The sequence below is a fragment of the Sus scrofa genome, chromosome 7 (assembly GCF_000003025.6).
Source record: "Sus scrofa isolate TJ Tabasco breed Duroc chromosome 7, Sscrofa11.1, whole genome shotgun sequence".
NCBI classification, from domain to species: domain Eukaryota; kingdom Metazoa; phylum Chordata; class Mammalia; order Artiodactyla; family Suidae; genus Sus; species Sus scrofa.
This window is the reverse complement of record NC_010449.5, coordinates 51,627,809-51,647,925: the sequence shown is the minus strand read 5'-3', so window position 1 is coordinate 51,647,925 and position 20,117 is coordinate 51,627,809. Positions and strand designations below refer to the sequence as shown.

Sequence of the window (20,117 nt, the reverse complement as noted above, 5' to 3'; positions counted from 1 at the left end):
TATTCTGATATTTTAAAGTTGGCACCTAATTCAAATTTTTGATAAATATGGTGTGAGTCAAACAAAATATGTTTGTGGGCTGAATCTGGCTTACGTGCTGTTCATTTGCACCCTCTGCTATAAATAGTGATGTCTCCTTGAGGCCTGGGCTTGCAGTATATAGTAGGTGTGCAGTAAACATTTGTAGAGTGAATATCACTCCTGATGGTGAGTGGCTCACAGCCCGCCTGAGCTTTAAATGGAATTCTCAAAAGCCACACAGAGATGAATAACAAGCTTTTTGTGTTGGATATAGAATCCATTAATGGGCTGTTGAACTTCTATAATACTTATACTTTGATAAGACTCTATCTAGTTATTAGTAGTTAGAACAAGGAACTATATCCAATCTCTAGGGATAGAACATGATGGACGATAATATTTTAAAAAGAGTGTGCATGTATATATGACTGGGTCACTTTGCTGTACAGCAGAAGTTGGCACAACATTGTAAATCAACTACAATAAAAAATTCTTTAAAAATGTAAATCAACTACTTTAATTTAAAAAAACCAAAGCAAAGAAACAACAAAAAAATCCCCCCAAAACAAACAAACTAAAAATAATTCTATGAAATATAGACTAGCCTCTCCCTGGGGAAATAGTTCTCACAAGAAATTTTTCCCTGGTTAGTATAAATGAACTTGAAAAAAAAAAGTTTTTATTTATTTATTTATTTATTTAATTTTCAGGGCCACACCTGAGGCATATGGAGGTTCCCAGGCTAGGGCTTAAATTGGAGCTACAGCTGCCAGCCTACACCAGAGCCACAGCAACGCAGGACCCAAGCTGCGTCTGCGCCCTACACCACAGCTCACCACAATGCCAGATCCTTAACCCACTGAGCAAGGCCAGGGATCGAACCCGCAACCTCATGGTTCCTAGTCAGATTCGTTTCCACTGTGCCATGATGGAAACTCCCAAAAGTTTTTTTTTTAAATTAAAAAAGATATTTTAAATTATGGGAGCATTTTATTAAAAAGGCAAAAAGACACCTTTAGTTATGGAAGTTGCACACTCTAGCTATTGATGAGAACGGCATATATTACAACAGCAGGGTGGGTAAATAGCTGCCTCCTACTTGAGCTCACCAGTGGCCCAGAGCAGGGGCAGAATGTGTCTGCCAGTGATACAGCTTGTGAGCATTGACGGCTTCCTCCACAATCAGGAAAGAAAACTCATTTCTGACACAGACCTGTTGAACGTTTGTGATGGTTCTTTCAGGTGTAATGCTTTGAGAAAATGCAGTTGCAGGAGGACAGTGTAAGGGCCAAAGGGGCAGAATAGGGAAAGGCTTTTGACGTGGCAGGGTGGGCAGGGAGTGGTGGATCTGTCAGAAGTCTTCTGAGGTGGCCTCATCTGAGTCTTCCACATTCTTCTGAGGACAGTGTCGGGAAACACTAGAAGGCAAGAGTCACATTTGCTCCGTCACCTCCCGGCCCAGACACAGACACCTGGTGGCGGCAGGTCTGGGCACATCTGCAGCTCACCTCAGCATTGGAGCCTGACTAAGCAGCATTTCGGCCAAGCCGCCCCCACCCCCTACAGCTGCCTGCTGGGGGGCAGGCTGGCCTGCCCCAGGACTGGCCCAGGTGTTACAGCTTCTCCCCTCTAGTCCTTGGGTGCTCCCTGTGGAGAGGAAGGAGATGAGGCCATTTGAAGGGTGGTGTGGGGTTTTGGTGGCAGAGAAGTATTCCTGTTTCTCCTCCTCTTGCACAAGGCCAGGGGTTGAGGGGACCAAAATGCCCTGAAGTTCCTGCTGCACCAAGGAGAATGCACTGTATCTTGCATTTTGGGTTTTGGTGGCCAAGATTTCCAAATCTCAAGGAGGGAATGTCAGTGAGGAAGAATTATAAACATAGTTGTAAATTCCAAACTGCAGACAAACCCAGGCTGATTCTACACTGCTTTCCTGAATGTGTCTGCCAGTGATACAGCTTGTGAGCATTGACGGCTCCCTCCACAATCAGGAAAGAAAACTCATTTCTGACACAGACCTGTTGAACGTTTGTGATGGTTCTTTCAGGTGTAATGCTTAGAGAAAATGCAGGTTTGATTATCATTGCTTTTATATGTCTGGGATGTGTGAAGTTAGCTTTTCGTTTAATTTGTCCTCATGGCCTTTAAACAGTCAGTGACAGTGATAAGAAGGCTGTGGCCTGCCTTCTAAACAGCTCATTCTCTCTTCACCAAGGCAGTGGAAAGAAACTATCACAGATGGACTCCTCCCTGGACACTTTAGTACTATAATTACAATGCTGAACACAAAGAGCTCTATTTCTATGTAGCATAAATACTTAGTTATTGAAAAATCCTTTATTCTGGCACTTTGCATGTTGAGTTAATGAATTTGGAGTGAATGTTATGAGGACCAGACAGTTTGAAGAGTTTGGGGGGCTGGAGAACATTCATCAGGTGAAAACTTCTAAGGTTCATTATAGCTTAGAACATGGCATCTTCTGCAAATTTAATGTCCCATTTGTACAAGTTGAAGAAAATATTTGGGTTACTATAACAGAATTCCAAATTAGTTTATATTGCTTTTGGAAATTGGGAAGAAAGGGTTAGGGAAGATGGACTATAGGGTGGATTTTATTTTATTTATTTATATTTATTTATGTATTTATTTTTGTCTTTTTGTCTTTTCTAGGACCTCACCCATGGCATACAGAGGTTCCCAGGATAGGGGTCTAATTGGAGCTATAGTTTCTGGCCTATGCCACAAGCCACAGCAACGAGGGATTCGAGCCACATCTTCAGCCTACACCGCAGCTCACAGCAACGCCAGATCCTTAACCCACTGAGCCTGGCCAGGGATCGAACCCGCAACCTCATGGTGCCTAGTCGTATTCATTAACCATTGAGCCACGACAGGAACTCCCTAAAGGATAGATTTTAAAATGTTCTCAATTATTAACTGGTATCAAACTTTAAAAACATTTCTTTGGAAGTTTCGGTGTATTCTTAAGGGAAAAGAGACCTATGAAAAAAACTTAAGAGTGCTGCATCTTATGGTTTGAAAAAGTAAAAACCATCTTTAAATTCTGACATCAGATTTAGAGGAAGTAGATTCCTCTTTACAAACCTCATCTCTACCATTGAATACAAATTAATTAGTAATGCAGAGGCTATGCATGAAAAAGGATTGTAACAGATGCTAGGCTGTGTTTGCCTTCTTGACTTCCATGTCATTTCTCCTCCAGTGTGTAGCAGCCATTTCTTCTGGCTGGTACCCACCCCAGTCCCGCAGGTGATTGGTTCAGGAAACCAATGCTTAAACCAGTCAGCACCGAGATTTTTTTCCTGGCCACAGGGATTGGTTCCAGGGTGGTCCAGTCAGCTCAAAGCTCAGGATATTTATTTGATGGTGACGAGAAGCCAAGTTCTTCTTTCTCCATAGTCGTGAAAGAGGCATGTAATCCTGAATGTTACTTGCAGCCATCTTGTGAACAGTGAGAGGAAACCAGAAGGGGAATGGGAATGGAACACATGGAGATGGAAGAGAGTTGAGAGAATTGTTAGGGCAATCAAGCGGAAACTTTGATCAAACCACGTGTGAAGCCTTTGGCCCTTTTAAATTTGAGAACAATTAAGTCACTTTTATCATTTAAACCAATTTGAGGTCCCCCCCCCCCGCTTTATTTTCAATAGAAAGCTTCTCAGCTGATAATAGAAATTTAACATTCAGTTTTTACTGGAAGATTATTCTGGGATAAAGGATAAATGAAATACTAAGTGCCTTCTGTCATAACAGTCTTTGTTCATTCTTACACTTTTAGATGACATTGGTGACAAAAGATTAGGAGAGACTCTTCGAACACAGGCCCTTAATCCACAAACCTTGAGCGAGTGAGGAGATCCTTCTAATTGAAGCACATTGATGGTGTAGTCATGATTTTCTCCGTGCTCTTAAGTAAAATATTTTCCAGAGATGCACTGACCCCATATTTTAATTCCCCCTCCCCCCTTTTTTTTTGGCTGCACCCAAGGCCAGTTCCTGGGCCAGGAGTGGAATCCAAGCTACAGCTGCAATCTCTGCCACAGCTGCAGCAATGCCAGCTCCCTAACCCTCTGTGCTGGGCCTGGGATCAAACCCATGCCGCTGCAGAGACACCACCAGATCCTTAACCTGCTATACCACAGCAGGAACTCCACTCCTAATTTAATTTTTAAAGGGACTTTTCTTCTTGGTTTATGAGATTCAGAGGGTAGGGACTGTTGGTTTTTACTGTATCTAGCACAGGGCTCTTCTACATGCAGTGGGTGCTTCATAAATATGGGCTTACCTATAAATGTATATATGAAGAGATTTAAAAACACATTCCTGACATGTAGCTTCTTAAAAGTACCTTCTTGTAAATGGCATAATTGAAGACTTCTGAAAATGTAATTGCCAACTGCACTTGAAAATCCACTTTGTCGAACTGTGTCTTCTAACACCTTGTCTCCGACACCAAATCAGTCCTGATACCAACGTTTTCCAGAGGTGTGGCTTTTAATCCTCAAATTACAACACAAGTTTTAACAGGCCAGTTTTGTCTGTCACCAGCAGTTTAGTAATTAACAAAATGCCCCAGCACTAATGGTTTATCAAAAGGCCAGTAAGTAAGAGACATTATACAGGAAACAGAGCTGTGTGCTCATGAAGGAACTCATTTAAGGAACAACCCAGTTTCATGTTATGCTCAATTTGGGCCCAGGCATTGAAGCTCAATCTAAGACTTCAAAGGGAGGCCAAAAGGAAGCCCTGGGCATGGATCCTACATATTAAAATCTAGTGACCTTCATAACATCCATTCTAGGAACCACACACCTCCGAATCATTGCATAGCCATGGGTATTTTGCAAAAGCCTTTGTTACACACCTTCTAATAAAAGTTAGTGGTTTTTTTGGGAGTCTGAAACAGGACACATAACAGCCAGTGAGTAACCTGCAAGTAATACTGTGGTGACGATTTTGCTTTGTTCTGTGGGCATGTATGAAGCTGAATCAGGACACCAATCGCTCTCTGTGAATTTTGGGAAAGGAAGGTCCACACACTCAAAGAGGGGAATGTTCTCTTTATCTGAGCTGGCTGCCAAGTCTTAAATACTAAAACATGTAGGTGTACTTGAGTAACGAGAAGCCACTGACATTTCAAAGATAACGTGATAGAAGGAAAGAAAAAAAGAGGAACTGGGTCATTGGACAGAGATGTAAGTTTACCCCTGGAAAGGTAACCTTTTTTTTTTTTTTTTTAATAACCTGAGTGTCCTCAGATCCTGACAGAAGTGTCCGCACACATCTCATGCTGTGTTTCTGCAGAGCAGGCTTTCTGCCTGAACCTCCCCTCTCACTTTCTCTCTTCAGGACACCCCGTAATGGATTGCAGATGTCCCATTTGGTTAGAAGCACGTTTCAGATACATCTGCCCTTCTTGCTTTTATGCAAAAAACACCTGCAAATCTTTATCTTTGGTTAGATTTACCACACATTTGAAGCTTTGAAATTTTGGTCCAGTGGGAACGAGGAGCATGTCACCACCCTCCTCCTTCAGTTGGATTCCATAATGGACAATAGCCTTTGGGGGAGATGTTTTCATTTTTCTTTAAAGATAACAGTGGGGAAGACTTTAACAGCCCAGACCTACTCAGCTGAAGACTAATGAATTTCTTTAAACCTACAGAGTCTAAGGAAAAAAAATCCATGGTGACTATGGGTGGACAGCTATTGTGTGTGTGTGTGTGCTACTTCCTGACCTTCTGAGTCTTAATCAAGATGAGACCATAGCACCTATAGAAGAACAACTAAATGTCAGCAAACTGGCTAGGATATGGTTACAGGACCAGCTTCCTTGAATGTGCCTTGAAAATGCATGCGAGGTATTTCTAATAAGTGAATAAATCCCTCTTGGCCTCAAGGAAGATTTTTAACCATTCCCTTTATTCAACTTCAGGATATTCCATCCCAGTACCCAAGGTATGACAAATGCCACTTAAATGGTTTTGAGATAATAATAAAACTGAGAGCTGCCTCTGGGAAGGTTGAGAAAGAAATCCACATTCAGTGTAGTTTTGCAAGGAGGTGGGAGGCTTTGGCTAGCTCACCACTAGCTGCGCAGCTTTGGGAGTCTTGGTTTTCTAAATCTCTTGAGTGAAAGAGACAGAGTATAGTCATTATTCCACAAACAATTATTAGTACGGATGGCCTTTTATGTGTCAGGCACTGTCTTGGTGCCTGAGGACAAAACAGACTCATTCTCTGGGCTCATGAGCAGCCCCTCAGCAGAACTGTCACTTTTTGGTTACCTCCCATCATTCACTGCTGACACCAGGGATTGGCTTAGAACTTTGTGCCCCCACCCCCTGCCCCACCCTTCATTAATTCCTGGATTTCAGTGTTCATATGGTCTGCACATCCAATAATCTGGCCCTGCAATTCTTGAACCTCCTCAGGCTTCAACTTCTCTTCCCTTTCTCACATCTGTGTTCACACTTTAGTGTATTTTGAACCTACAAAGAGCTCTAAGTTTCCTGACTCCTCTGCTTTCTCTATCTGTCTCTTCCTGGCCTCTGTGTTTTACCTGTGGAGTAAACCATTATCCTTCTGCAGCATCCCGCAACCAAATTCCAAACCTGGATCAATACTATAATCAGTCTCTGTCGTTTTAACATTGCAGACTGAGTGTGGGCAGAGAAGTAAAATGATGGTGGAGTAGGTGTTACCACAAATTCCAAGTCTCTACCCAAGTGCCACATTTCCATAGACAACTCTCCTTTTTATTCCCTTCAGTGATTTAACCAAAATGCACTTAAAAACTTATATGTTATTTTATTTATTTATATTTTTGGGGACACACCTATGGCATATGGAAGTTCTCAGGCTAGGGGCCGAATCAGAGCTACAGCTGCCAGCTTACTCCACAGCCACAGCAGTGCCAGATCTGAGCCGCGTCTTCAATCTACACCACAGCTCACAGCAACCAGGGGCCAGGGATTGAACCCACATTCTCATGAATACTAGTTGGGTTCTTTTTCGTTAAGCCACAACAGGAACTCCTAAAAAGCTGTTTTAAATCCTCATCCTATCTCAGAGGATGATGTTCCTCTTTCTTTCCCCTCCAACTGCACCATCTGGGACCCTATGAGTAATAATCTCTCCTTCCTGTGTCTTCAGTGTCTAACTTCCAACTAGCTCTTGGGGCCCAGCCTTTAAACATTTTAAACTCTCTCTCATTTCAAGGGGAATAACACTCAGAGTGGATTCATATGGATAGATTCCACTTTCCAATTCTCCCAGGATTCACACCCTCCCAAGGGGTCTCTAGGCTTAACCATGTAATTTTCTTTGGCTAAAAGTTCATTAGCAATTGTAATCCAAGTAGAGGCTTGGTAACACTGAGTTTATCTCTCTTGGATTAGTCTCCTTTGGAGCCCAGCTGCCATGTCATAACAAAGTCCAGACCATCCCGCTAGAGAGAATGGCCATGTGGAAGAGGCTCAAGGGACCACTTTAGGAGACACATTCTGCAACCACATGGACAGAAAAGCCTAGTGTCCCAACCAGCCCAATCTCATGACCCACCAGTTGAATATAGCCTAAGAGTGACCAAAGGAGAGACCAGCGGAAGAGCTACTGCATCAACGGATAGACTCCCAAGAAATAATAAATCCTTGTTTTAAGTCATAACTTTCAGAGTGGTTTGGTGTGCAGCACAGATATCTGAAACAACTCTAGAAACCAAAACCCAGAACATTCCCTTGATCTCACACCTTCTCCGGTCTTCCTCTTCTTCTTGTCCAGGCTTGGAGAAGTCTACACTTAACTTCTCACCTCCTCGAGTTCTCATCCAATGGGAATTCTTCAGTTGTTCACACTGTTCTCTGCTGGATTAGTCTCTGTGGACCACAATTTCCCTGAGTTCCATGATGTCTCTTACTCCTGGTTTTCCTCACTCCTCTCTCACTAGATGTACTCCATGTCCTTCATAGGCTCCTCTTCCTCCAGCTGCACTTTTCTTGTTCCTCAGCCACCTGTTGTTTATACTTCACATTCTGCCTCTTTTGGTTTAAACCCCACTAATACAATATAAAAAACAGTATGTGTGGTCCTAGGCCTGTAGACCATTGTGGTGCATAGTAGTTTTTTTTCTGTGTAAGCTTGCCTTCCCTCCAGTCTCCTCTGCCTGGAGTAGTCTTGCTGGCTGAGGTGAAATGTTGCTCCCCCCATCTCCCTCTTAGCTAACCTCTACTTTTCCTTTAGGCTTAGTTCAGGCACACTGACCTCCAAGAAGTCTTTGCTGGTAGTCCTGTGTTCCTTTTCCATACTGGGCTAGATGCTCTTATTCCATGCTGAAAAATACATTTCCTTTGCAGTTAACATATTTTAATTTTAATTTAATTTTTTTTTTTTTTTAAATTTTAGGTCTGCACCCACAGTGTATTGAGGTTCCTCATCTTGGAGTCAAATTGGAGCTGTAGCTGCTGGCCTACGCCACAGCCACAGCAATGCCAGATCCGAGTCACATCTGTGACCTATACCACAGCTCGTGGCAATTCCGGATCCTTAACCCATTGAGCGAGGCCAGGGATCAAACCCGCATCCTCCTGGATGCTAGTCAGATTTGTTTCTGCTGAGCCATGATGGAAACTCCTGCAATTAACACATTTTAATTGTTCTTTTATATGCCACCCCCCCCATTATACCCTTTGCTCCTTGATGACAAGGACCAAATCTTACTAATTTAATGTCTTCTGGGGTTTTGTGTAGTGTTGGGTGTAAGAGGTGCTCAGTGAATGATTGTTGAGGTACTGAATTGAGTCAGTGTCCTTTGGAATTCCATTCCATTTTAGGTTTTCATATCTCTGCTTATAAGGAAGATTGGCCTCTCTTTGTGTGCCTGTAAGTCAAAGAAGTTTGGCATCCCTGGACTTGTTTGTTTTATAAAATCAGGTGGTAGCTTCCCACTTTTCTCAATGTGGTGGAATTTTTTTCTAACATGGAAATTATCTGTTTCTCTAAGATTTGACAGCATTCACCTAAATATTTGCCTACTGATGGGCGGGGGTAGAGGTTTTATTTTTATATATTTTTTTATATTTGTTTTTCTTTATCACTCTTTTTAAGTTTTCTGTTTCTTTTACTTTCAATTATTTATCTTTAGGGAGAAATATCCATTCAATTGCTATTTCAAAATTAAATAACTTACAATTGAGTGCTATTACATAATAATTTAAAAATATTATAAATAATATGTTAGTTTTCTCATTTCTAATTTTGTTCTCACTATATTGTCTGTTTTGTTTCTTCAACCAGTTAGCTTCTTTTATCTTTATTATTTTCTTAATTTAATTTTCCTTAGGACTTCTTTTGCATTCCATATCTTGAACTTTTTTTTTTTTTTTTTTTCTTTTTTGGGCCGCATGGCAGCATATGGAGTTCCTGGGCCAGGGATCGACCTGAGCTGTAGTTGTAGCCTATGCCACAACTGTGGCAATATCAGATCCTTAATGCGCCATGCTGAGCCAGGTATCAAACTTGCATCCCAGTCCTCCAGAGAAGCCACTGATTCCCTTACACCACAGTGGGAATGCTCTGTATTTTGAATTTCAAATCGAATACTAAATTCTTTTCAAAAAGACTATTCCATGGTACAAATTCAACTCTGAATATCTCATTAGCCACATTTACTTTATTTTCTTTTTCCTTTTTTTTTGTCTTTTTAGGGCCACACCCCATGGCATATGGAGGTTCCCAGGCTAGGGGTCTAATCAGAGCTGTTGCTGCCGGCCTATGCCACAGCCACAGCAATGCCAGACCCAAGCCATGTCTGTGACTTACACCACAGCTCACGGCAGTGCAGGATCCTTAACCATCTGAGTGAGGCCAGGGGTTGAACCCCCAACCTCATGGTTCCTAGTTGGATTCATTTCCGCTGCACCACAATGGGAACTCCTACATACTTTCTTTTTTCTTTTCTTTCTTTCTTTCTTTCCTTCCTTCCTTCCTTCCTCCCTTCTTCTTTTCTTTTCTTTTCCTTTCTTTTCTTTTGCTTTTTAGGGCCACACATGTGGCTTATGGAAGTTCCCAGGCTAGGGATCAACTCAGAACTGCAGCGGCCAGCCTACACCACAGCCAGAGCATCTGAGCTCGTCTGCAACCTATACCACAGCTCACAGTAACGCTGGATCCTTAACCCACTGAGCAATGCCAGGGATTGAACCCGCATCCTCACGGATACTGGTTGGGTTTGTTATCGCTGCAACACAACAGGAACTTCCACTATGTTTTCTTAGGTAGCATATTCATAATCATTTTTCTAAATCATCTCTTATGGTATTATTAATATTTTCTTTAAGCCAGATGTTACATAAGGCTTTCCAATATACTAATAACTCTTTTTGGTCTTAAACTTTATCCTTTCTCACTTTACTACATCATGATCAGAGATTATGGCCAATATAATTTCTATTCGTTCCTCTGTGTTTAAAACTTAGGTTTTGGAAATCTTGGAAGGCTGCTTGGAGGGTGTTGCTGATATGTGGATAGCCTAAAATAAAAGGGGTTAAAAATACTAATGTAGAAAAAGTTATGTAATTCTTTTGTCCGGTACTTCCCTCTGTTGCACTTGATATCCTGTGTTATAATTGCTTGTTTGTATTTAACTTCACATTGAGTCAGCCTTGTTCATTAGGTATCCCAGTAGGTGCTCAATAGATATATTTATTTACTAAATAAGCAAATATTGTTGGATTCTCTTTTTTAAACCAACCCGAGATTCTCTACGGTGGTACCTGGTCTAATTGCTATACTCACTCTGACTTAAGAGATTTCATTACATGCTTTCTCAATGTTTGTTTTCTATTTTCGTGCTGATACATGCAATATGTTCTGTTTACTTTGGGCTATTTTGGAAGCTAATCACCATATTGTTAATCCCAGTTATAATTTTCTTGAAATGTTTTTTTTTTCCTTTCTCTTTTTGGCTGCCCTGTGGCATATGGAGTTCCGGGGCCAGGGATCAGATCTGAGCCACAGTTGTGACCTACTCCACAGCTGTGGCAATGCTGGATCCTTAACTTACTATGTCAGGCTGGGGATCAAACCTGTGTCCCAGTGATCCAGAGATGCTGCCTGTTGGTCCCTTTGTGCCACAGCAGGAACTTCTCTTGAAATGTTTTATAAATTTTTTGTTCTGTACTAATCAAAGCTGATATCTTTTGACTCCCTTTCATGGAAGAAAGAAATATTATGCCCATCTGAGCTTCCTTCTTTTTCCCCTTCCTCTTCCCATTCTTCTAAAATCTAAAATATATCAGACAACAGATATGATAGTTACATATTATCATGTAACAAATTATCCTGAAATTTAGTGGCTTAAAACAGCAGACATTTATTATCTCATAGGACATGGCTTAGCTGGGACCTCTGGCTCAGAGTCTCTAATAACACTGCAGTCACGTTGGCTGGGACAGCAGTCATCCCAAGGCATAGTGGGGAAGAATTTGCTTCCAACTCACCCGTGTGGCTATTGGCAGTTCTCAAAAGATCCACCTCCAAGCTCACTCATGTGGCTTTTGGCAGGCATCAGATCCTGGCTGGCTGTTTGCCAGAGTTATCAGTTTCTGCCACATGAGTCTATCAATAGGGCAGCTCACAACAACATGGCAGTACTTCCTTCAGAGCGAGCAAGAGAGAACAAGCAATGGTGATCAAGACGGAAGCCAGAATCTTTCTGTAACCTCACCTCGGAAGTGACATCCCATTGCTTCTGCTGTGCTTTGTTTGAAGAGTGTTCCTGGGTCCAGCTCATAGTGCAGGGTAGGAGATTTGGCAAGAACCTGAACACTGGGAGGAAGGGCTCCATGGGGACCCCCTTAGAAACTGTCTACTAGGAGTTCCTGTCATGGTGTAGTGACAACGAATCTGACTAGGAACCATGAGGTTGTGGGTTCGATCCCTGGCTTCGCTCAGTGGGTTAGGATCCAGTGTTGCCATGATCTGTGGTGTAGGTTGCAGTCGGCATTGCTGTGTTGCTGTGGCTGGGGTGTAGGCCAGCAACCGTAGCTCTGATTGGACCCCTAGCCTGGGAACTTCCATATGCCACAGGTGCAGCCCTAAAAAGCAAAAATAAATAAATAAATAAATAAATAAATAAATAAATCTGTCTACCACAATCTAAAACTTCATCTTTTGTTCTTTCAAGATGTCATTTTCTTTTGTCCCAATATCCTTATCAGTTATTTAGACATCAGTAAGATTCTTTCCATTACTTGTAAAAACCTAATGTAGATTTGAATACATATCTCCCTAACTTAATTTCAATAGCAATTACTACTTATTTTTAATTATAATAGTTCTTTAACTAATTCTGACCACAATGATTTGAATACTCTTGAAGAATCTCTGCATAAACAGCATGGAGCTTATTAATGTTTTTGAGTCACTGCAAATCTCAGAAATTTTCTTATTTCCCTTTTTATGAACAGCCTGTGTAGCTAGGAATGAAATCCTTGGGTGTTACCTCTCCATATGAGTGGACTATAGCTATTTCTCCTTTCTCTTTTAACACTGACTATTTCAGAAGAGATACATAAAACAAGCTTTATTTGAACACATTTTTTTTCTGTTTCTGCCTCTATAGTTTACTTTTGAACACTTTTGAATATGACATTTCCCCCTCCCCAACTGATTATCAGACAATAGGTATATAACTTTCCCTTGAATTTTGTTTTTTCTTTTTTTGATTTTCCCTGTGGCACATGGAAGTTCCTGGGCCAGGGATCGATTCCAAGCCAGAGCTGAAAACTATGCCACAGCTGAAGCAACACCAGATTCTTAATCCACTGTGCCACATCAGGGATGAAACCTGTGGCTCCACAGAGACAAGCTGGATCATTAATCCGCTGTGCCACAGTGGAAACTCCCTTTTGAGGTTTAAGAGCACACCGGGATATGTGTGAATAATGTTTCCTTTTTATTGATCTTATCTGGGGTAATCCAGCGAGTCCTTTTGATTTCCATTGTCAGATTGTTTTCCCCTCAATTCTGGAAGCTTTGGTAATCAATAGTTAACAGCCATTCTTCTTTATTAGGAATGTTTTGTTCACAGTTTGGTTCTCAGGTCTGTGTCCTGTTCTTCATATGTATTGTCTTCTTTTTGCTTCATTTAAAATATTGTATATTGATTTTTTCTGTATTTGGTGTATCATTCTTGACATTATCATCTATTTGGATGAATAGGTTCTCAGTAGTTTTCATTCTGCTTTTACTGCTTTTTTTTTTAGGGCCACACCCATGGCATATGGAGGTTCCCAGGCTAGGGGTCCAAGTGGAGCTACAGCTGCTGGCCTGCAGCAGAGTCACAGCAACACAAGATCTGAGCCACATCTGAGACCTACACCACAGCTCACGGGAACGCTGGATCCCCAACCTGCTAATTGAGGCCAGGGATCGAACCCACAACCTCATGGTTCCTAGTCGGATTTGTTTCCGCTGTGCCACAATGGGAACTTCTGCTTTTATTGCTTTTAATGAAGATCCAGTTTCAGATATTATGGGTATACTTTTGTTGTATTCTTTTTTATGCTGACCTGTTCATTGATTGATGTAAAGAATTATTTTATGTCATTGGAAATATAAAACAGCTTTATTTTTCAAGTTTACCTAATTGAGGAGGGAGATTTTCCCTTGAAAGTCTTATGTATTCTTTACTGCTGCAAAATTTTTTCATAGGTCCCATATTCCTTTTTTGTTTGAGTTTGAGTTTTTCTAAAAGTCTTTACTGTGTTTGTCTGGAAGACCTGAGGGACCGGATTGCTTAAAAACTCCACATCTCATGATTCATTTGAACATGGAGAGCCCTCCCTGGGACTAGTGCCAAAGGTTCAATCAAAAGGCTGCCAACGACTCCCTCAGGAAGTTCCTGGATCTGAAAATGAAGGATAGACCAGGAATAGCTGCAGGTTAGCTAACCTAAAACTTTCTTGGAATAAGACTGGAGTATAAATCAATCAGTAGATGCAGGTCACTCATCCCTCCTGTACTGAATGGCTGAACAAAGAGAATCTAGAGCAGACCAAGTCATTTCTTAGTAATGCTGGTGAATTATTTCTTCATTTTGGCTCATGTTTCAACATTTCCTCTTTATCTTATGAGTCTTCAGATAACTTCTGGCCTGAACTTGTAGTCAATCATTAACCTACCAATATATTTTCCTCTATTTTGGGTTCTCTGTGTTCACATCTTCTTCCATTCCTTTGGGTTCACTTCTCTTTGTGCTGAAGTAAGTCCTTTGGTAGTCTTTTCAGTGAGGATTATGAATGGCACATGCCCTTAGACACTGTAACTATGAAAAGACTTTATTTAGGCTCTGACTCATAAATGATAGTTTAAAGGTATGAAGAATTCTGACTAATTTTTTTTTTTATCCTGTTAGAAGTCTTCTAGCTTCTGGTATTGTTGATGAGTGGTTCACTGTTGATCTAACTGTTGATCTGCTGGAAACCTCTCTTGCCCCTTATGTAGCTTTACTTTTTATCCTTGATTTTTTTTTGTAGTTGCATAATGATGTGACTAGGAATGATTTATTTTAAGTTATTCTGCTCAATATTTGGTGCGTTCTTCTATATGAGGAAAAAGTCTCAGCCAACAGTTCTTCGACTATTGCTTTCCTCATTTTCTCTTTTTTCTTACTCCAGACTTCTGTTAAACATATGCTGGAAACTCTCTATCCATCACCTAGTTTTCTGAATTGCTCCTTGTTATTTAGCTTTAGCTTTCTATGCTCAATTTTGGTAAATTTCTTGGTGCTGTCTCCAGTTTTCTACTTCTCTTTTTTGCGTCAAATATATAGGAATATATTTTATATGAATAAATGTATTTTCAATTCTAAGATTTATTATAAGTTCTTTTTCATATTCTCCTGTTCTTATTTCATTTCCACCTGATTTGTTTCATAAGTTTTGTTCTTTTATTTTATTCTTTTGTGGATGCTCTTCATTCATTATCTCTTTGAAGACCCCCAAACAGTCATATTTTTAAAAATTGTAAAGCACTTTACTTCTGTTGACTCATTGAATCCTTACAACAACTCATGAGGTAGATGCTATTACAACCCATCCTATAGATGGGAAAACAGGCACAGAGAAGTTGAGTACTTGCCCAAGTTCATATAGCTAGTAAATGGCAGAGCTTGAACTCAGCCACCACCCTCAGTTTTAATCACATGCTTTACTGCCTCTCACCTCTGGGCAACATACTCCCTTGTGTTATAATGCTCTCTCTCTCTCTTTTTTGGCTGCCCTGCAGCATATGGAGCTCCCAGGCCAGGGATCAGATCTGAGCCATAGCCTTGATCTAAGCCACAGCTGTGGCAACGCCAGATCCATAACCCACTGTGCCAGGCCAGGGATTGAACTCACATCCCAGCACTCCCAAAATGCTGCAGATCCTGTTGCACCACAGTGGGAACTCCAATGATCTCTCTTTAAAAAATTAAAGTATAGTTGATTTACAATGCTGTGCCAATTTTTGCTGTATAGCAGAGTGACTCAGTCATGCATATATAGAGATTCTTTCATTACGTTATTTTCCATCATGGTCTATCTCAGGAGATTGAATGTAGTTCCCTATTCCATACAGTAGGACCTTATTGTTTATCCATTTTAAATGTAATGTTTTATATCTACTAACTCCAAACTCCCAGTCTATCCCACCCCCTCCCCCATCCCTACCTCCCCTTGCCAACCACAAGTCTGTTCTCTATGTCTGTGAGTCTATTTCTGTTTAGTTGATAGGTTCATTTGTGCCATATTTTAGATTCCACATAGAAGTGATATCATGTGGTATTTGTCTTTTTCTTTCTGACTTATTTCACTTAGTATGATAATCTGTAGTGCATCCATATTGCTGCAAATGGCATTATTTCATTCTTTTTTTGTGGCTGAGTAGTATTCTATGGCATATATATATGTGTGTGTGTGTGTATATATACACACCATATCTTAATCCATTCATCTGTTGATAGACATTTAGGCTGTTAGCATGTCCTGGCTATTGTAAATAGTGCTGCTGTAAACATAGGGGTGCATGTATCTTTTTGAACCTTAGCCAAAACTGTCATTTAAAAGTCATTTTCAGGAAGCTCTTTTATTCTCATTTCATCTGCATTGAATTCATCTGCTCATTGTTGATTCAGAAAGAGTGGGGACTGGATATGGCATCACTGTATAAATCTGAGATTAATGTGGGATTCTCTTACTCATTAAAGGAGCCTGGAAAAAAAAAAAAACAAAAACAAAACTAAGACTGGCACTTGGGCCTATGGCTTTTAGAAAAGCCACATACTTATGGAGGTGAGAGAAGCTCCGCCTGGCATCTAGGACCTTAGAGAAGGCATGTCACTCCTCAGTGTTTGGATCTGTGCTCAGGGTTTGGATCAGGTTCTGTAGTGATCTTGGCCTTGGTTCCCAATTTCTCATGGTGTACGTTTGAACCCGTCTACTCTGCTAACCACTTGTAAGCTTATGTTTTTGATAAATGTCACATGGAGAGGGGCTAAAAGTGTTGACCTAAGTTTGAGTAAGTCCCGCTTCCAAATGTGTAATTTTTTTGGCCGTGCCTGTGGCATGTGTAAGCTCCTGGGCCAGAGACTGAACCCTCACCATAGCAGCGACCTGAGCTGTAGCAGTGACAACACTGGATCCTTAACCTGCTGAGCCACCAGGGAATTCCCCAAATTTATAGGTTATATTGGAAGTTCAGTATTAATTTCATGTCTTCAGTGTGACATCTCAAAAGGTGTTCTGACTGTCAAGAACAATTTTAAAGTTCACTTGCAACAAGCAAGTGTTAGATATGTTTCTTTCATTTTGAACTACTTTATTACCTATTTGAAAAGTAGCATAATCATATTACACATGATTCTCCCAACCACAGCTTCTACCTAAATTTCAGTGCCTTATGGATTTGAACTGTGGAATATGTCAAGAGATGTGACCATTATATTAAACAACTACCGGTGTATGTTATTTCCAGCTCACAGTTTTTGTTTATATAGAGATGTTTATTGATGACTTTGCTCCTGGCCCAGTGCAGTCCCTGGGCCTGAGGGCAATCACTAAGCATAGGTCAGCAGAGGCCCTCCCTGTACCCACAGAGACCATAGACATCGCTGTACACTTACATTATGCTAACTGTGTCCACCAAACATTTGTGTAATAGCCAGAATAAAGTGATCACATGGAGGGTGGGGGGATGATGTTCCTGCAGATGACTAGGGAAAGGATTTGAGGTGATGGTTACTCATATCCTGTCCTTACTATCCCACAGTCACCAAAACTACGTGCAACCTCTTCTTTGCTTCCTCCGCCCCAGGGTGTGTGTGTGTGTGTGTGTGTGTGTGTGTGTGGTGTGTGGTGTGTGTTTGTGTCCTCCCCCACATTTGTATAACTGTAGCCTCAAGGTATAAACTTTTCAGCCAGCTGTCTTAAACCCCTGGTCTGCTCTAAAGGAAGGATTCCTGTCCAGGGTTTAACATGAGGTGCCAGGAGCACAAAGCTGAGGGGCGTTTGGAGAGAAAGGGCTCTAGGGCTCATATTGGAAGCTCAATCCAAACTCCAGTGGCCAAGGAAGCAAATAAACAGAGGACTGTATTCTGGTTGTGTGAGAGCCTCTAGGTTCGTGCAGCCGCAAGAACTGGTCTTACTCAGCTAGTCTATGTGTATTCTGAGACAGATAATGCCAGAGAGTAAAGAATGCTACCACAGAGTAAAGAATACCTGGGGAAGCGTAGCCAAGAGAACTAGCACTTTATCACTCCTCATTCTCTAATTTTGGTGGTTTAAGATGAGATGAATCAGTATATAAAGTCGGCAACACCCACCTAAACATTTGCACTACGTACAAGATAAAGACGGGATTTATTTCATGTCACTAAATTCTGGGGACATGATATAAATTTTATTTCCTATTTTGCTAATCTCATTATATTGGAGTTCTGACAAGTGACTCTCCCTCTCAATACTTACTCCCATTACAAGTATGCAGTCTGCTATTTTTTTTTTCTGTTCTGTTCTAATCTATCAGAGTTTATTGTATTTCTTTAAAAAGTCCGAAAATATTTATTAACAGATGAATGGATAGACAAAATGTGATGTATATACAATGGAATATATTTCACCTTGAAAAGGATGGAAATCCTGTCATATACTACCACGTGGATGAACCTTAGGGTCATTACGCTGAGTGGATCAGCCAGTCACAAGAAGACAAAGACTGTATGATTCCACTTTTTATATGAGGTCCCTAAGAGTGATGGAATTCATAGAGACAGAAAGTAGGATGATGGTTGCCAGGTGATGGGGAGAAGGAATTGGGGATTTGTTTGATGGGTACAGAGTTTTAGTTTTGCAAGATAAAAGAGTTCTGGAAAAGGATGGCGGTGATGGTTACACAAAAAATGTGCATACTTAACACTACTGTACACTTAGAAATGGTTAAGATGGTAAATTTTGTGTTGTATGTATTTTCCTGGGCCCCCTCCCCCAAGACACACACACACACACACACACACACACACACACACACACACACACACACACACACAGTGAGGTAATTATGACAAAGCAAGTGGGCGTCTATGGGAACATACAGCAGAGGGACCCTGCCAAATTGGGAATCGGCCAGGAAAGTCTCCCTGGAAGAAGAGGCGTTTAAGCCAAGACCTAAGGGATAATGTTAACCATGGAAGGGTGTAGAAGGTAGGGGGCTGAAGAAGGCTCCAGACTGAGAAGAGGTTAAGCAGCCACCTTCCAGCCCTTATTAACCCCATGTGTGTGTTACTATAGTCAACTAGCTTCCTGCTTTCAGTCTTTCCACCTACACACTGATGCTGGATTAATTTTTCTAGAATACCACCTGGATCATGTCACCCTCCCAGGGTAATCCTTCCAGAGCTTTTTTCTTTTTGCCTGCTGAATAACCCCTCTGCCTGGCCCTCAAGGCCCTCTTCACCTGGCCCCGCCCTGGCTCTCCACCCTCACACTTCCGTTACTCGCAGTGTGAACCCTTGCACCAGCCATAATCCTCTATCATTGTTCCCTGAGTACAGCTTGTTAGTTCCTGCTTCAGCACCTTTGCTCAGGTCATTTCACCTGTCGGGAGCACCCTCCATTTTCTCCTCCGCATTCTGGTGCCTGTTGTTCCTTCCAGCACCACCTCAGTTTCTTCCACTCCTCAGGGATCGTTCTCTTTCCGGATTCTGTAACTTGTTCTTTAGTGTTTGCTGTCTGGTTCCTTAACTTCACCCTTCCCCTCCCCCACCTCGGCACACATTACCTGGGGATGGAGGCTTACTCATGGTGAGTCCCTAGTGTTTAGCACCACATCCAAGGGGCCAGCAGCACTTGTTGGTACCTAACAGCCACCATAACAATTAGTCCTTATGGTCAGCAGCTTATCACCAGCCAGAGGGAGCTGGCAGATCGGAGGCTGATGTCCACCAGGGAAGCAGCCTGTTTACCCTCAGCCCTGAGCCAGGATCCCACCTCCAGCACCATTCCATCTACTCCTGACATTCTTGAGCTGAACATCCCTGACCAGGCCCTCCAGATGCTTAACAGGATTATCTGCCTAACACTGCAGCCCTCCCAGGCAAGCGACTTTATCCAGGGAGATGCAGGGGCAGTAACAAGCATGAGGAGCATTTTCCTAAAGCCCAGAGGACACAGTTTGGGGCTGGGTCTGGGGCTGGTGGTGGAGAGGGTGGAGGAATCAGGTGGAGGCCCTGGTTTAACTCAGGAGAAAAACCGCTTTCACAGGCTGTAGCTTTGCACAGCAAGTCACTTCCTAACTATTCAATTGGCAAATGCAACCATCTTCCTGGGCCTGAGCAGAGAAGTGGGGGTGTGGGGGGAGTGAGGAGGCGCGGGGGTTGGGAAATCCACCTGGATGCCATCAGTCTTGCCAGAGTAAACAGAGCTGACAGGAGTGCTTGCCGGCAGCCTGGTACAGGTTAGGGGGGGTCACAGAAGCGGCCTGGTGACCCGCCTGCCTTAAGGTAGAGACGCTCTGGAATCTGTCACAAAGGACAGAGCTG

The 20,117-nt window shown here is 41.9% G+C and overlaps 1 long non-coding RNA gene across 1 annotated transcript in view; it reads left to right on the top strand.

Moving 5' to 3' along the window:
- LOC106504434 overlaps nt 1–20,117 on the top strand; it is a 191,916-nt gene that overhangs the window by 83,996 nt on the left and 87,803 nt on the right. The window lies entirely within an intron of this gene.